We start from the raw sequence: 16878 nt of genomic DNA on the forward strand, positions 1-16878 counted from the left end.
AGCACAGAACTACCTAAACGATACCATGCACGTAAAGCACGTCACACAATGCTAATACACAGCGAGAGCGAATCACGGGTAACAGTGTGGCTAGTATTGCGCTCCAGCATGTGACGGGTTTTATCATCCACCCAACGTAATAATATCGTTATGCCCCTTTAGATGTAGGCAACCTAACCAAGATCACACTCTGTGCGAGTGAGAAGGGAACTGAATACTGCTCAAATGAGAGCTTCTTATGCTGAACCACTGCCTCTTGCAGAAAATCTATCTGCCAAACGTCAGTTCCAGCTCCGAAGCTCATGGCTGCTGCTCCCGTTTACATGAGGCAGCCTGAGGGCAGGACAAAGGGGTCTGCTCCGTTCTTATTCAGGGTCAACACCATTGAGCATCACTGTTCCCATTTCCAATTCTTCTAAGAGAGAAAAACTGGAGTTCAGTGATTTCATTCCTTCTAAAGCCTATCTTCTCTGTGGAGTCAATTTTATGCACAAATGAGTTTTGAAATAAGTAGGACCAAACAAATAAAACCCCAACAACACTATTTCATATTTTTTTTTTAGCATTTTGTAGATTATAAAACAATTATACATCCATTTTGTCTTTTTTGATTCTAAAAATACTGTGATGTAGATAGGTAAGTATTCTTATCATTCTAAATATAGGAAATTAAAACTACAGAGATAAAGAGACTTCTAATAGTACACAAATTACACTTAGGAAGCAAGGATATAAATCTAGAGTACTATGTGTTATGAAAATCAATATAAATCTTTGTAGAGCTGCCACACAAATAAGCTTATGTTTAGAACTTCTAAGAATTGAAAAAATATACTTTGAATCATCTCTCTTCGACTTTCCTTTCAATTGTTTAAAAAATTAGATTTCCAAGGAAATGTCAAGGCAGCTGGTCAGAATTTAGTATCGTACAGGCTGGCAGTTTTCACTACAGGGGCGTCTGGGTGAATGAATCTTTTATTACGATAGTACTAGGATGTGGAGTGCCCTGAATTGGAAACTACAGCCACACACTAGAGACAAAGTGTCCTAAGTGATACACAAGCTAAAGAAAGCCACAAACAACCTCCCTCCTCCTGGACTATCAGTCAAGCGTATCAACCTCCGCTCCCTTTCCTCATTTATGTGACCGACACCTGTATGGCAAAAATGCATGAGTGTTCTGTGGATTAGGTGAGTCTTATAGAAGCTAGGTGGATTTTAGCCATCTTACCTGAACCCCAATAAGGAGGATGCTGGTTAGGGCAAAAGAAATTAAGAAAAACGAATGGCGGGGCAGGTGCTCAGAGGAGTTGAAAGGGATTTAGCTGAGGTTTTCTCCCTTGTCTGGGAATTGTGCTCTGTGTGTGTGTGTGTGTGTGTGTGTGTGTGTGTGTAGAGGTGGGGGTGGGGGTTCTTGCTGGGTTATCTGAACTCACACATCCTCCCCAGGAGAGATCCAGCATTTCAGCAGAGCCACAGAAAAGACACGAATGACATGCCCTTTTTCTGAACTCCCTTCTCCCTGAACATAGAGAAGAGGGAAAGAAATTTAGCGGGAGGCAGAAGGAGCCAAGTAGCATATAAGTGTGCTCTGCACAAATATGCCCACGCTAGACGGTGAGGGGCAGGGAAGAGAAGAGAAAGAGCTAGCTAGTAAAGGAGCTTCTTCCTTCCCACTTCAGAACTGGCTAGCAGTAGGGGAAGGGAAAGAATGTTGTCAGTTTACCTGAGACTGACTTTAGATTACGGGATACATAGAACTTTTCGTTTCTGGCAATGGGGGTGAGGAAATCATTTCATCAAACAATACTGAACTTATAAATTGCAGTAGACAAAAATTTTGATAATTGACATTGCCTAAGAACTTATCAAAATGTTATCCAGTACAGAAGAGGGATTTTATTCCACACCTTTGAAGATGATAATGGTTAAAACAAAATAACCTCATGTTTATTATACCCCAGCAAGTTGAGTCTCCCCAGTTCAGTTACACCATTTAAGGTTTTATACACCTTCTTAAAAGGTCAAATTCCATACCCTGTATTTATCAGAGTGAGATCTCTATTTTTCTCCTGGAAATTCATTATCCTCTTTTATTTCTCACCATGAAAATCAGAAAGATCAGAAAGCAAACATATAGAAATTGACATTTTTTGTCAATGCTCACTGATTTCTATGTTTCAGAATATTTGGATCAAAAAATATTCAAAATAATCTTAGTACAAGTTCAGTAATTAAATTTTAAACAGAGCGTTGTTAACAAGGGTGGTTTGTAACTTCATTAGTGCTAATAGTAGAACTGGGTGGAGCAATTTTGGAAATTAAGGAATGACAACCAAAACTATACCGGGGAAAGAGAGCAGGTGTTGTAGAATATACGTGATACATACATACACATTTAGGTGCCTGGAAAATATGAATTGGGTTATTCCTTGCCAAATCTGGTTCAGTTGCAACTATTTAAGATTGAAATTTGCTACTGGGCATATTTGAGGTCTGTTAAGGGCTGAATTGTGTCCCCTCCCAAATTCACACATATGGTGAAGTCCTAAGTCCCAGTAGCTCAGATGTGACTGTATGTGGAGATAGTGTCTTGAGTAGGAAAAAAAAAAAAGTCTTTTCCTCCTGGATAGAGAACAACCCACTTCCTCCTCCTATGTCTCTCTGTTACTCTTACACTACCACCACACTCACAACCAGATGTGTGCGGGTGTGCCCCCACCAAGCAACCCTTTGCACCAGTTGGCCATCCTACAACTTAACTTAATTCTAGCATTATCTACCTGGAGGGAGTGTCAGCTCGCACAAGTGAAGAGCCCAATTTCACAAGCTTGTCTCCCCCTTCAGATGCCAATCACAAGTAGCAGGTCCCCAAGTGAGCCACAACGTCTGTCTGACATGGCTACAAATCAGAAGTGCCCAGGATACCCCTCCTTGGGTTCAATTAATTTGCTAGAGTGGCTCACAGGACTGGGAAATACATTTTCCAGTAAAGGGTATGAGAAAGGAAACATATGACCTTCCAGATGAAGCGATACATAGGGTGAGGCGTAGGAGGGTCCCCAGGGCAGGAGCACCTGTCCCCGTGGAGTCGGGAAATGTCATCCTCCCAGTGAATGTGTTCATTCACCTGGAAGCTCTCTGAACCCCGTACTTTGGGTATTTTTATAGATTCTTTATCACATAGGCCTGACTGATCATTGTTTCCAGCCCTTCTCCCTTCTCAATAGAATGGGGGCGGGGGTGGGGGGGTGAAAATTCCAAGCTTCTAATCATGGCGTGGTCTTTCCAGGGATCCGCCCTCATTCAGGAGCCCACCCAGAGTTGCCCAGGAAATTGCAAGGGTTTCAGGAGCCCTGTGCCAGGAGCAGGGGACAGAGACCGATATTTTCTATTGTCTCACGTGTCTTTAGAAAGGTAACTAAGTTAAAGTGAGGTCATTAGGTTGGGCCCTAAGCTGATGTGGCTAGTGTCCTTATCAGAAGAGGACGTTGGGATACCAAGGAAGACCATGTGAAGACCCAGAGAGAGGACCACCTACAAGCCAAGGAGGGCGGCCTCAGAAGAAACTAGTCCTTCCAGCATCTGATCTCAGACCTCTAGCCTCCCGAATTGTGAGCAAATAAATTGTTGTTTAAGTCACCCAGTCTGTGGTACTTTGTTATGACAGCTCTTGCAAACTAATACAGGGGTATATCACAAGATTCTGAACTCAGCAGATTTGCAATTTTGACAAAACCAGATCATCCAAGTGAACAGGAACATATTAACTTGGGGATTAAACATAGATCACACAAAGTATTAATAAAAATGAGTTTGCAAGCACTTCTCTTGTTTGAAATACATTTCAAAATTTTAAAATAAATTCTCTTAGTGTTTCAGTGTTATACTTTCTTCATGCACTTTTAGCTTTTATTGGTTTATTTTCCCAAGGATAGAGCTCTTGAGACATAACTGATTTTCAAAAGCATTATTAATAGCCAACTCAAACAATTGCAAAATCATAAACCTTTATATACAATCTGTGGGAAAATGAATTCTTTTTTTTATAAGAACTTTCTTAAAACGTGTCAGACATCTACATGTGACAGGTTTATGAATCTAAGATTAAATATGGCAAAATAGTTAAAACCAATGAATGGGTAGAAATCCTCACACATACTGGGTGCTAATTATTAGTATTATCATTTGCGTTTAATAACATCACTACCCTGAAACTAATTAATAATGTTCTGGTCAAAGACACAGCAAAGAATTACTCCCACATAGTCAAGGAAATGCTAAGCTTGTTCTTGTGGTTTGGTTTTTGGTCCCTGAAATTATTTCTCTTAATGTTACATGAAAAGCCCTTTTGGGTAGATTTGGAGAATGTAGATTCATATTTTTGATCCATAAACTATTAATATTAGCAGAGACGTTTTTACACATCTGTATTTTTTTTCCTCCAGACTTTCTCTTGATTTCAGCTCTTCCTTCTCAGGGAGTTGGAGTTGGAGAGTAACTCTTATTTCCAATAATGATAAAGTCTATCCACTTTACTACTCTAATGTCAAGGAAAGACATTAAATAAATGCCTTCTACAAAGAAAATGTAACTTCAATCTCTTAGGTATCTAACTAAAGTTCCATTCCAATACGGTGCCTTGTTTTTTACCTTGGTCTGTATCATAGCTCTTTCTAAGACTGTACATGAAGCAGATAACTTTCCATTCTTCCACACTAATTCTAATTGTATCTGAGATCTGATTGTAGTTCCATTACTAATGGAAAAAATAACGTGTCAACTTTTCTCAATGTGTTTGCCATGGATCGCACTTGCCTCATGGAATGTGCTTTAGGAATATTATGCGGCCGATACTATGAATACTTTACAAGATTCAGTAAACAACCTGAGTGAGAGAAGTATGATAGTCCTAGCCACAGAAAATTATGGATTTATTTTGTTAAGAAAAATTATCTAAAAGTTGATAATAAAGAAAAAAAAGTAGTGTATCTTTTCATTGGCAGATGAAGGCAGCGCAGCACAGGTCTGCCCAAGAATTACTTAATTTCTTATGAGAATATATTCTTTTTCTCAATTCCTTGTATATAACTGATTAAAGTCTAGACTTACTGAAGTTACATGTTAATTTGTAGATTTTTGACTGGTAAATAACGCAAATAATTTCTGTCCAAAATAAAAGCTAACACCAAAGATTATATTTTTTGTTTTGGGTGTTTTTCCCCCCTTTAGGAGATTAACCAGCATTGCATCTAACCTTGCAAACTTACCCCGACTGTGCTGTATTAAGTTGTTCTGGACACTCAACTTCTCAAAAGCTCTTTGAACTAGTCTTAGCACCCGATTGGCTCCCTCATTAATTAATAAGTTGAATACAGTTGTTGACAGATGCTCAGTTTATGTTTATCATGTTTTAAATTTCAGAAAATTGTATTTTAACAACTTATAAAAATGGTGCTGTTACACGGAGAGAACATTTCATAGAGTAACATGTCACCATTAAATATTTTGCCTTTAAGATGAACAGAAATAGCTTTCTTTTGGACCAAAAGTCTTCATTGTAATACATAGTTCTCTTTTGCTTGACACATGCATACCTATAAAACAACAGACTTTAAAATTGTAGCTAAATTTACTAGAGAAATTTAACAATTCACAAAAGAATTGCTATAGCATCCTTTGTGACTCTGCCTTTCCGGAATCTTCCACATATATTGAACTTTGTAATTCTATACCAGTCCCAAAACCTCAGTACTGTATTTACAAAGTGAAGCCTCATAACCTCTAGATAAAGATTTCTTGGTTTTGCCTGCTACCTAAAAATGTCCTGCAAAACTCATTACCCACTAAACTTCTCATTATAGGGTCTGGTTGGAAACAATATATGTCATCTTCCCACACTGGGGTGAATAAGAACACAAAAACAATAATGACCAGAAGTCACTTCATTGTTTTTCTGCAAATTAATTTTAGTGGCAGACACTCGCCCAGGGATTCTTTTTAAACTTATCTGCAACAAACATGACATTGCACAGGCAAAAAGCAACAAAATGGTTTTCTAAAAGCAAGTTGTTGTTTTAAGAATTTGTTGGCTTAATAAATGAAACAACCTAAGGCTGAACACACATGCCATAATGATTACTTTTTGCTGGAAAAGTCGGTGCCTCTGGCTTTTTTGTTTTAGAGCCAAAAGTAGTACTCTTTGTGGGCTGCAGTTGCAGCTCAGAGGCATGCCTCCTACCGGAGATAAGAAAATAACAGGCATATAAAAATAACTAACTGAAACAACGTGAAACTGACCCAGTCAAGTAGAGAACAGTCTATGATTGACAAAACATTATTCTTTATAATATAGAGAAGATTGGTAAACAGTTTCTTATGCCTAAAGCTGTTGTTTAATTTAATAAAGTGAGCCATAATAATTTGGCAATACTCCTGGGCTGGATTGAGACCCAGTTATGAAAGTGGCTATGGCTCCTTTCCAGATGCCCTTGGAAATGGTGGTGGTGTTGTCCTCAAAGGCTGAGTACGTGTATACATACACACACACACACACACACACACACACACACACGTACGTGCATGCTAATTGATTAAAAAATTGCAGGTGTCAAAATATAAATGTAAAAATTAAAAGATAAGCAGAGCATATACTCTTTGTTTGATTCTGTGTTTATTTCTACCCCTCTTCATTTATTAAACACACACACACTCACACACAAATAGGGATCTAAATTAAAATTCTGATTCTACTTTAAAACACTAAGAACAAAGCTGAGCAGCGGCATTCATGCCTAGTTCGCAAATCACTTGACCGTCATGAACAAGGGTGACAAAAGTCCTACTTCATAAGTATGGCACTTGACTGTATTATTTTAGCTGGTAAATCTGGAAAACAGTAAATTAAATATATACCTTAGATGATGGTAATATCTATTATTAACATTTGTAATGCTTAGAATGTGTGTAACTTGGTTAAACACTTTATATCATTATCTTATTTGATCTTCACACGAACTATGACGTAGGTACTGTTATTTTATTCCAGCTTGTAAATAAAGGTATTGAAGATTAGAGGGATTAAATAACTTGTCTACAGTCACACATCTACTAAGGTGGAAATGGGATAGGAAGTCAGGCAATCAGACTTCAAAGGCAGGTCTCTAAACACTAGGCCGCAAGGCCACTTTTAGTATCATTTGGTATCTGTGTAACTTAATCTTGACTAAACTATGCAATTAACACTTAGTTATCTTGTTCCTGCATTATTGCTCCCTCACTGCAGGGCTAGTGATGGTTATAAGTAACCAACATCCTGGTCAAGCCAACAGAAAACTACACTGAGAGAAAGAGAAATCTAAACATTACCATAATTAATTAATTTACAACTGGTCATTTCTACGGGCATGTGTTTTAATTCAGTTTATTTCCTCAAGTAAATGACAAAGAAACTCATAATTCATGATTTTAACCTTACCCTTCTCGTAACACACCCCCATTCTCATAGGAAATTATGCTTTTTTTTTTAAACCAAAGTAAATGTGTTTTAAATCCCAAGAATTCTGCTATGTTCCCAATCCTGTTTTATTTCCATTCACTCATTACAAGTTCCACTGTTCTGTTTGTTTAATGGAAGATAATTAAACCCCCAGGTTCATTTTACAATGTATTTCTCTTAAAAATATATTTCTTACTTTCGATATCCAGAAAGTATCTTAAAGATAGCTTTCAGATACCCCAAGCGGCACAGAAACTCCCCATGATCTGAGCCATCTTAAAGCTTTTGTTGTAGCTTCCTTTTGAAGTTTTAAAAAGTGATAACTTCCTCCACACTGGTGCATTGGCATAATATCCCGCACGCCTGCAGGCCCCCACGCCATTGTTACCGCTGTGTTTTGATGGGCTCCACACTCAGCAGCTCTCCAAGGATCCGTGACTGACTTGAATGAAACCTTTGCTACTTGGCAGGAGTAGTAAGAACACATAAAACCTGCCAGCTGTCAAGGATGTAAATGGTGATTTTGTTTCACTTTTTAATGAATTAAACCAGGATTGAAATCTATCCAAAGACAGCATGTTTGGCCTTTTAAAGGAAGAAAAATGAAAGAGAGGGATGTTTTTCTCTCCTGGCAATGGTGTGCATGAGGTGTTGACGATTAGTGTGGCTAGTCAACACTCCAGGAAAGCTGTGTAAAGGCTGTTTTTGTTTTTGGTTTCTTTTCCCTCTAATCAAATGCACTTCATGGGCCTGAGGCAAAGAGATGCTCGCCATTTTATAGGAAAACTTCCACACCTCTGACCTTTCTCAAAGGCAAAAACTAGAATGTTTCCATGTCTGAAATCATTCAGCAGGGTGGGGTGAAGGGAGGAATACCCTAAACACCACACATCTTTAATTTGGGTTAGTGGTGGTGTATTCTTTCTCTCTGTCTCTCTTTCTCTCTTTCTCTCTTTCTCTCTTTCTCTCTCTTTCTTTCCTTCCTTCCTTCCTTCCTTCCTTCCTTCCTTCCTTCCTTCCTTCCTTCTTCCCTTTCTTTCTTTCTTTCTTCCCTCCCTCCCTCCCTCCCTCCCTCCCTCCCTCCCTCCCTCCCTCCCTTCTTTCTTTCTTCAAAGCCAGCAACAAGTGAACTTTCTTATGCAACTTTGATTCACAGAACCACAGCAAGTACTTACAGCAGTGGAGAAAACGCAATTCCACATCTCTCAAGTGTAATTATCCTGTTAATACTTACAAGGCATTTTGTGTACAACCATTTAAGTTTTACTCAATCACGTATTTGCCTATAAAAGAAAATGTACAGTTTTGCTAGCATCACTTGTGCCAAAACAGCAGGATCTTTAATTCTCTGTACTTTAGTTTTTCTTCTTAATATGAAAACACTTTGGTGGCAACTTGGCCAAAAGCACAAGAAAACTTGTGATTTTATTGTCATCCAATCTTCATTTGCATTTTTTCTCAAGGATGTCATGATATGGACTTGGTATACCCTCATCTTCTTCCCCCAAACAAATACTTTTAAGATCTGTAGGGTTTCTTGTCCTGTTTCTCTCTGGAATTTTTATCAACTCTCACTACATTGAAGATGATAGTGTCCCTTGTTTCTACATTTGTGACTCATCTTATGAATCATTAAGGTCAACTCAACTCTTAACACCAGCAGGCCATCATCTGTGGTCCAGCATCACATGCTTTATTTGAGAGAATGGATAAAACAGAAACAGGATTTTACTCTCATTGATAAAGAACATTTCCACTAGCCTTGAGCATGTGTATTAAGCCTGCCTTTTGAACTAGCCTTTAGCCTAGAGGGTGTAGAGATCAAGTAGTTAGGGCCCTCTCGGAAGGAATCAGAGTACTGACTCCTGGAAAACTGGGCAGAATCAACAAAAAACATTTTGATGGCAAGACTGACACTGTATCCTCTCAATGCAACAAGGCTCAGCAGTATGTCAAACCAAGCTCTCTTGTAACCAACCGCTTATGAACCCAGGTGAAGACTCACTTAAATGGTCCATCACCTTTGCTTGTGAAAAGGGGGGACATTTGCCTTTTGAGCCTCACTATTGCCTGTGGTTGGAGAGACAGTCTTCACAGAGGCTGCTTTCTCAGATGTGCCTTGTAGGAATAAATCTTCATGCTTTATGCTGCTCACCTCTGCGTTACTCATCATAGCTTACCACTCTTTACCTTCCTTTCATCATTGTATAGCAGACATAGAACAGTGAGCTAGACACTGCTTATATTAATCTCAAATTAAAAGTCAATCTCCCCTTAGACTGAATGCTTGATGATTTTCCAGAAATTATGAAAGACTTACATCCCTGAAGTCCAGAAGCACATGGGTCCAAACATAATAGGATGTACCCAAACATCATAATCAAATCCCAGAAGAAAAACAAAGAGTAGAACTTAAAGGCAGCTGGCGCAAAAAAGGGAGATCGACTGCTAAGGAACCTCTGAAGTTGATTATCACAGACCTCCTCCGCAGGTGCTCCTAGACTAGACTCTGGAATGTAGATAATGGACTGAAGGAAGCAGGAGAACAATGCTAAAAGACTAAGGCAAAAAAAGCAATGTTACGTATGTGGGAAATCTAAACAAATGGATTGATGATAGAAAATAATCCATTCACTTTTGAGGATCAAAAACAGAACTAAAGTAAAAGTCAAAAGGAGCACATAAATTATTCTAAGATTCTTGTATTGTTTGGGAGGATGGTAAAGATGTTGATCAGCTTTAGATTTTGTTAAGAATATTTGTTAAATTTTATAAGCTGTGTCAGTCAGTTTACACTAAAATACACAGCAGAACACATTGACAACAAATGATTCATTCTCTCTCATTCATATCTTTTATGGGTTGAGTATGGCTCTGCCACGCATCCTCTTCTTTCCAAATCAAGACCAAAAGAGCAATTCCTTACTTAAGATATGCCAGAAGGAAAAAAAGAACTGTCAGACACACACCTTGCCAATTGAAGTTTCTGATTAGCAAATCATATACTAAAGACTGATGTCTATGGAGGGAATATAATCCACCTGGTAAAGAACTGGTAAAGAAAGAGTGACAAGAAGCATTTAAAAATACTAGTCTGCCGCAAAGGGCAATAACTAAAATAGAAAGAAAGTGAATAACTTCTAAATGTATGAGGAAAGGAAATTGAAACGGGAAAAACTAAACACATTCATCTGCTCAGGAGCCTGCAAGGGAGAAAAGCAGTCATGGATACAGTGAGACACGTGGAAACTATAAAATGAGATAATACATTCAAATATATAAATAATTACAGTAAATGTAAACAAACTAAGCTTTTCAGTTGAAAGACAAAAACGTCTTTCAGAATGACTCTTTTTTAAAAATCAGGCTATATATTCTTTCCAATACAACTTAAAGAAGTTTGAAAGATTAAAAATACATGCACCTAAAATGTGGAAAGTAAAAGAAGGAAAGGACATAGACAAATATTAACAACAACAAAGAGCCTACATAGTTATTTTAATTAAATAAAATTTAAGAAAAAAAAAGAAAACTATGACTAGTTATAAAGTTCATTACATAATGGAAAAAGGTTCAATTCATCAGGAAGATATAAATATTCTAAATTTTATTCCCTCAATCAGGTAGCTTCAAGATGAATATAAATTTACATATACTCTTTCTATAAATATATACTTATATATAAATATACAATATATCTACTCTATACATTCTATACATCTTGAAGGCAGACCTTAGAGAAGAAAATAACTGATCTCCCAACTTACTGAGAAATTTTAATATAATTGTGTCACTATTTATAAGGAACCCCCTCAAAAAAACCTCCTAAAAGAAAGTGAAGATAATGTTTCAATTAGGAAATTAATTTGCCCTCAGTAAAAAATACCCCTGAAACAGGCTTAAACAAATGAAGATTCCAAAAATTAATTCTTGCCTAACTACCTTTTAAAAACTTTTGCCTCTCAGTTTAAAGACTGCTGAAACACTATAAATAACAACCATTTGCCTTACAAATGGAGAATATAGTTTTTCAAGAAAGCAGGCAGCATTTATAAAAATTGACCATGAATAGCCTATAAAACAAGTTTTTATTAGTTTTTTTTAAATGCCTAGCATACAAATTTTTTGCCTAAACATAAATAAGGTAGAAACAAAAGTATATAACTTTTAAAAATCATCATAAAATAATAAGGAAAAGATAAATTTCTAAATAACTCAAGGAATAAGCAATAGATCATTACAGGAACTAGAAAATACTTGGAAATTTAAAATAATGTAAAAATATAGATCAGATTAATTATATAGTATATATATTATTTTTCTTTGGTTTTACAGATTTCATTGTTTCCAACCCCTTATTGCATTTCTTTTGACATTTATTTATTCCAGTGTATATTATAGGATAGTAATCCATTTTCCCCCCAAACTATTGACCAATTTTCTAACCAAATTTATTGAGTAATCCATTTTCCCTCAGTAGTTTTTATTATACCGCAACTCTTGTATGCATTTCATCTTATTTTGGAATTATCAGTTGTTTTCCATTAGTTTGTCACATCACATATTTTGTAAATTTTAATTTTACAATATTTTAATAAATCACAGGGAATGTTCCTTTTATGTTTTCTTTTTAATGAAAAATGATTATTCTTATTGCTAGTTTCCAACTGTTGATATCTTTATAAACGTACTCTCTCTATCTATGAATATTTTAGTTACTCATTTTTAAACTAAATATAAGATGTGCCCATACTAGCTTTTTCCTTCACATTTTACACATAGTATTGTTGTCTCTCTTAAGCTCCTACTGGGCAACCTTTACCTACAGCTGCAGTTCTTGGAGCTTCCGGTAACCACTCCATTCCCTGCCCCTTCAGGTGTAAAGATAGTAATGGCTTCCTGCTGGTGCTGACCTCGGCTTTTTCCCTCCCTCCCTCCCTGCTTTCCCTTTAACCCCCTCCAAGAGTTTATAAATAGCTCCTTCATTAAACTTTCTTCCATTGACCCCATTGAATGTGCCATCTTTTTCCTTCCAGATCTCTAACACGGACACATATTTTATAAGCCCTGTTTCTTTTAAAGAAACAGATGCTCACAAAAGTGAAGTCATTTTCTAAGCTGGCACAGCAGGTAAAGGAGTTAAAATCTGATTTGAACCGGTTTTCAAATGCCAACATCCAAAGAGCTCACCAAGGGGGATGGGAAAGACTGACTTATAGCTGGTGGTTGGTCTATTAAAAAGTTAGAATATTACAAAATTTTAGAACAAGCGATGATTATCAGGAAAGTATTGTATTAGTATGAAGGGTTCTCACTATCTGGCAACAGCAGTATTTTTCTGAGAGCTAGCCATATCACAAGATCTGAGACGTTTTAATGGTGAGATTTAGTACAAGAGGCAGATATCCGAAATAGCATATTTCAAAATGTGAACTTCACTTTGAATGACTGTCCACGAAGAAAGCTCAAGAGTTTACTGCCTATTAGCCCTCTTTCCAATTCCCATAAATCCAGAGCGAAATTGCCAAAATCTCAATGTCACAATAGAAGCAAAGGGAAACATGTGGTGGTAAAAGGGGAGAAGGTGGGTATTCTCCCACGTAATAGTTGGCTAGTCTTCTGGAAAATAACAGTAAATTTGCCAAACTTAATCTGAACTTGGGCAGCTCTGCTGAGCCTTTCATTTATAATTAATAAGAAGTCTCCCCATTACTGACTATATGGCCCACATGTATCAATCCCTCTTTTTTTGTGTGTGTGATTCAATGCTATAAACCACAGACCTTCAAAAGTGCATAGAAAATTCAATAAAGCCTAAAAAAAATATTCTGGTTTTGTTTGGCATATAGATTTTGCAGTCCGGAATAGGACAAAACTGAAATTTCAAAGGACACCTGCCTAATAAGTTAAATCCACAAGAACCCGGAATCACTGGATCAACTCAACCAAGTTTATCCAACTTGAAACTACCAAACACACAATCTTGGTTATGGTCCTGCACTTCACCTACTAAAGATAATCTTCTCCCTAGCTTTATTAATATATAATTAATACGTAGCACTGTGTAAGTTTAAGATGTACAATATGATGATATGATACATATATGTTGCAAATGGTTACCATAATAAGGTTAGTTAGCACATCCGTCACCTCACACTTTTTTTGTTGTTACAGTGAAGTCCTTTAAGATTCACTCTCTTAGCAACTTTGAAGTATACAATATAGTATTAACTGTAGTCACCATGCTATTCGATCACCAGAATGTATTCATCTTATAACAAAGTTTGTACCCTTTTGACAAACATCTCCCCATTTCTCTCACCACCTAGCCGCTGGAAACCACCATTCTACTCTCTATTTCTATGATCAGCTTTTTCAGATTTCACAAGTAAGTGAAATGATACAGTATTTGTCTTTCTCTGTCTGACTTATTTCACTTAGGCTAATTCCCTTAAGGTTCATCCAGGTTGTCATGAATGACAGCATTTCCTTATTTTTTTAGGCCTGAATAATAGTCCATCATTTATATATATGGCATATTTTCTTTATCAATTCATCTATTGATGGACACTTACATTGTTTCTATGTCTTGGTTATTGTAAATAATGCTGCAATGAATATGGGGGTGCAGATAGCTCTTCAAAATAGTGATTTCATTTCCTTCAAATATATACCCAGAAGTGGGATTGCTGGATCATAACGTAGTTTTAGATGTAACCTTTTGAGGAGCCTCCATACTGTTTTCCATAATGGCTGTATCAATTTACATTCCCACCAATTACTACACTGGGGTTCCCTTTTCTCCACATCATCACCAACATTTGTTATCTCTCATCATTTTAAAAATAGCTATTCTAACAGGCGTGAGGTAATATCTCATTGTAGTTTTGGTTCTAATGCTTTAGCCAATTCATTTCTTAATGGTGGTATTACTGAATTCATTTTATATTTGAGGAAACTAAGGGTCAGAGAGATTCATTAACTTACACAAGATCACAGAGATGGAAGGTATCAGAAGTAGCAGAGGTGGTATAGTTTAGTTCCAAATCCTGAGCTCGTTAGGAGAGTTTTCCTTGGTTCTCTTACGTTGCCGCACATCTTGTGAACAGAGGCACTGGATGCTTTTGTCCCAGGCTATCTTTTCCAGAATGTTTGCACGGTAAACAGCTTTGGAAATAGAGATTGTGAATCACTCCCAGATCGAGGGAAGATTTCTTTACTGTCCAGAATAATAAAGGTAGCATCTTCCTTCAGAGAAAAGTGCAGATTTTTCCTGCAGCTAATTATGAAAGAGTTGAGTTCTCTGAGCTTGGGGTTCATAAGCTGTGGTGCAAATCCACTGCGTGTGCAGTATTCATACCGACCTCGCCACACTGCCTTCATGAAACTGTTTGATTACATTCCACTAGGAGCGTTTATTACTTTTCTCACAACATCTACGGGCTTTCTCTCATAGCAAATAAAAGAATTCTCTTTCCCTGGAGTACAGGATCCTTCTTGCCCTCTCACCAGGCCTACTCCTCCCAGCTTTTCTTCCACTCCCTCCTTTTCTTAGTACCAACCATACTGAGCTCCTTGCTTCTCAAATGGCCAGCTTTTCCCCAATAGCGTGCTTTTGAAATGTTCTTCCCTGTATTTAGATTACTCTCTTATTAAATATTCCCGTGGCTCCTTCCTCACTTCATGCGTGCCTCTACTGAAATAATCCTTCCTCGGAGAGGCCTTGCTTGACCATCCCATCTAAAATATCCTCTTTCAGCATCACTCTCTATCCCGAGCCTACTTTACAATTCGTAATAGCACTAATCATGACACGGTAAGTTCATGTTTGCTTGTTATCTGTCTCTTCCACTGGAATATAAGCTCTGTGAGAAGAGGAATTGTTCTTTCACTGTAAGAATCCAGACTATTACCTAGAGCTGAGGTGTCCAAACTGTGGTCCGTGATCCATTTTTAACTGGCCCGCAGCAAATTCCAAAAATATATTTAGTTTACTTAAATAAACCAGGTGAGGCAATACGTACTTCACCTCGAGTGAGTGGCCCGGCTGTTTGTGTATTTTACCGCATATGGCCCTTGGTGAAAAACATTGAAAAAAGTTTGGACACCCCTGACCTAGAGCATAGGAGCTGTCCGAATAATATTTGTTGAAGAAATGAATGAATAAGAGACTGAAGTAAATTTTTCAAATAAGACCATTTCCAAATCCAATTTGGTTGACCTTGTATCATATATAAATAAAATGTGTAAGAAATTATATGTTTATACTTACAGACCCTCTACTTTCCCAAAATGCATGCCTAAAGTATAAAAAGAAACCAGATTTACTTAATCTGGATGTTTTCCTCTCTCAAAGTGCATTCTGTAACCCGTGTTCCCTTTGCATTTGCCTCTCTTATTTTGTCATGATTCCATGTTATTTAGACTGAAGACTTACGAAGCAGTGTAGAAACGAATCATCAGATGATAAGGATGCAATTTATAAATATAATGTCTTCCTTTAGGAAGTCAACATAGAAGAGAAAATACGGTTATGGATCACATGGAGATGAAAATTTGTATAAGGAATGAAAGTAAAGTCAAAGCAGATCATGTCGGTGACTGTGTTTTGAGTATGTCCATGTGGATTTGATATAAACAGAAGGGCAGAACTTTATGGAAAAGTGACTCCCCCAAAAAAGTCCAGGTTATTTCTGGCATAAAGGATCTAGTAGCTGTGACTCTTTACTTGAAATTAGTAAACCCTTGTATCTCTCCTTATCTCCCACATCCAATTTGTCTATATTATCGGTAGATCAAAAATTTTTACCAAACCAAAGGTGTTTTACCTCCAATCATGACAAATTTTGACCTTCATAAATCTGTTCTGAATGCTCCAATCCCATAGCACTCTCAAATGACTCCAGCATTCTTCCTTCCTTCCTGTGCTGTTTGTTATAATAGCTTATCGATATGTCATATACTTCACTTCTATTTGGCTTCTGCCAACTTTGTTTCACACACAGTATAGTTCAGAAGTTGAAGTCTGAGAAGTACCAATGTACGTATTTAATGTGTTTGTGTGTGTGTGTGTGTGTGTGTGTGTGTGTGTGTGTCTTGCCTTTAAATTATCTCATAAGTGGTAATGTTGATGCACTCCTCTGTATTAAAAGCTTGACTGAAGTTAAATTTTTATGATAATAAAGTATCTCTCTTATTACCATCACAGTATTTTAAATAATTAACGTTCCTTTCCTTTTTTGTTAAAAATGAAGCCTAAAGACAGAAAAAAAATATATGTTCTTCCTTCTAGTTAAGGTAAATTTAAATGTTTTCATGGAAAAAGAAGAATAAGGGTTTCAAAATGTAAAGAACATTATGTGAAAATATATAGTTGGGCA

The sequence above is a fragment of the Rhinolophus sinicus genome, linkage group LG07 (assembly GCF_036562045.2).
Source record: "Rhinolophus sinicus isolate RSC01 linkage group LG07, ASM3656204v1, whole genome shotgun sequence".
Lineage (NCBI taxonomy): Eukaryota > Metazoa > Chordata > Mammalia > Chiroptera > Rhinolophidae > Rhinolophus > Rhinolophus sinicus.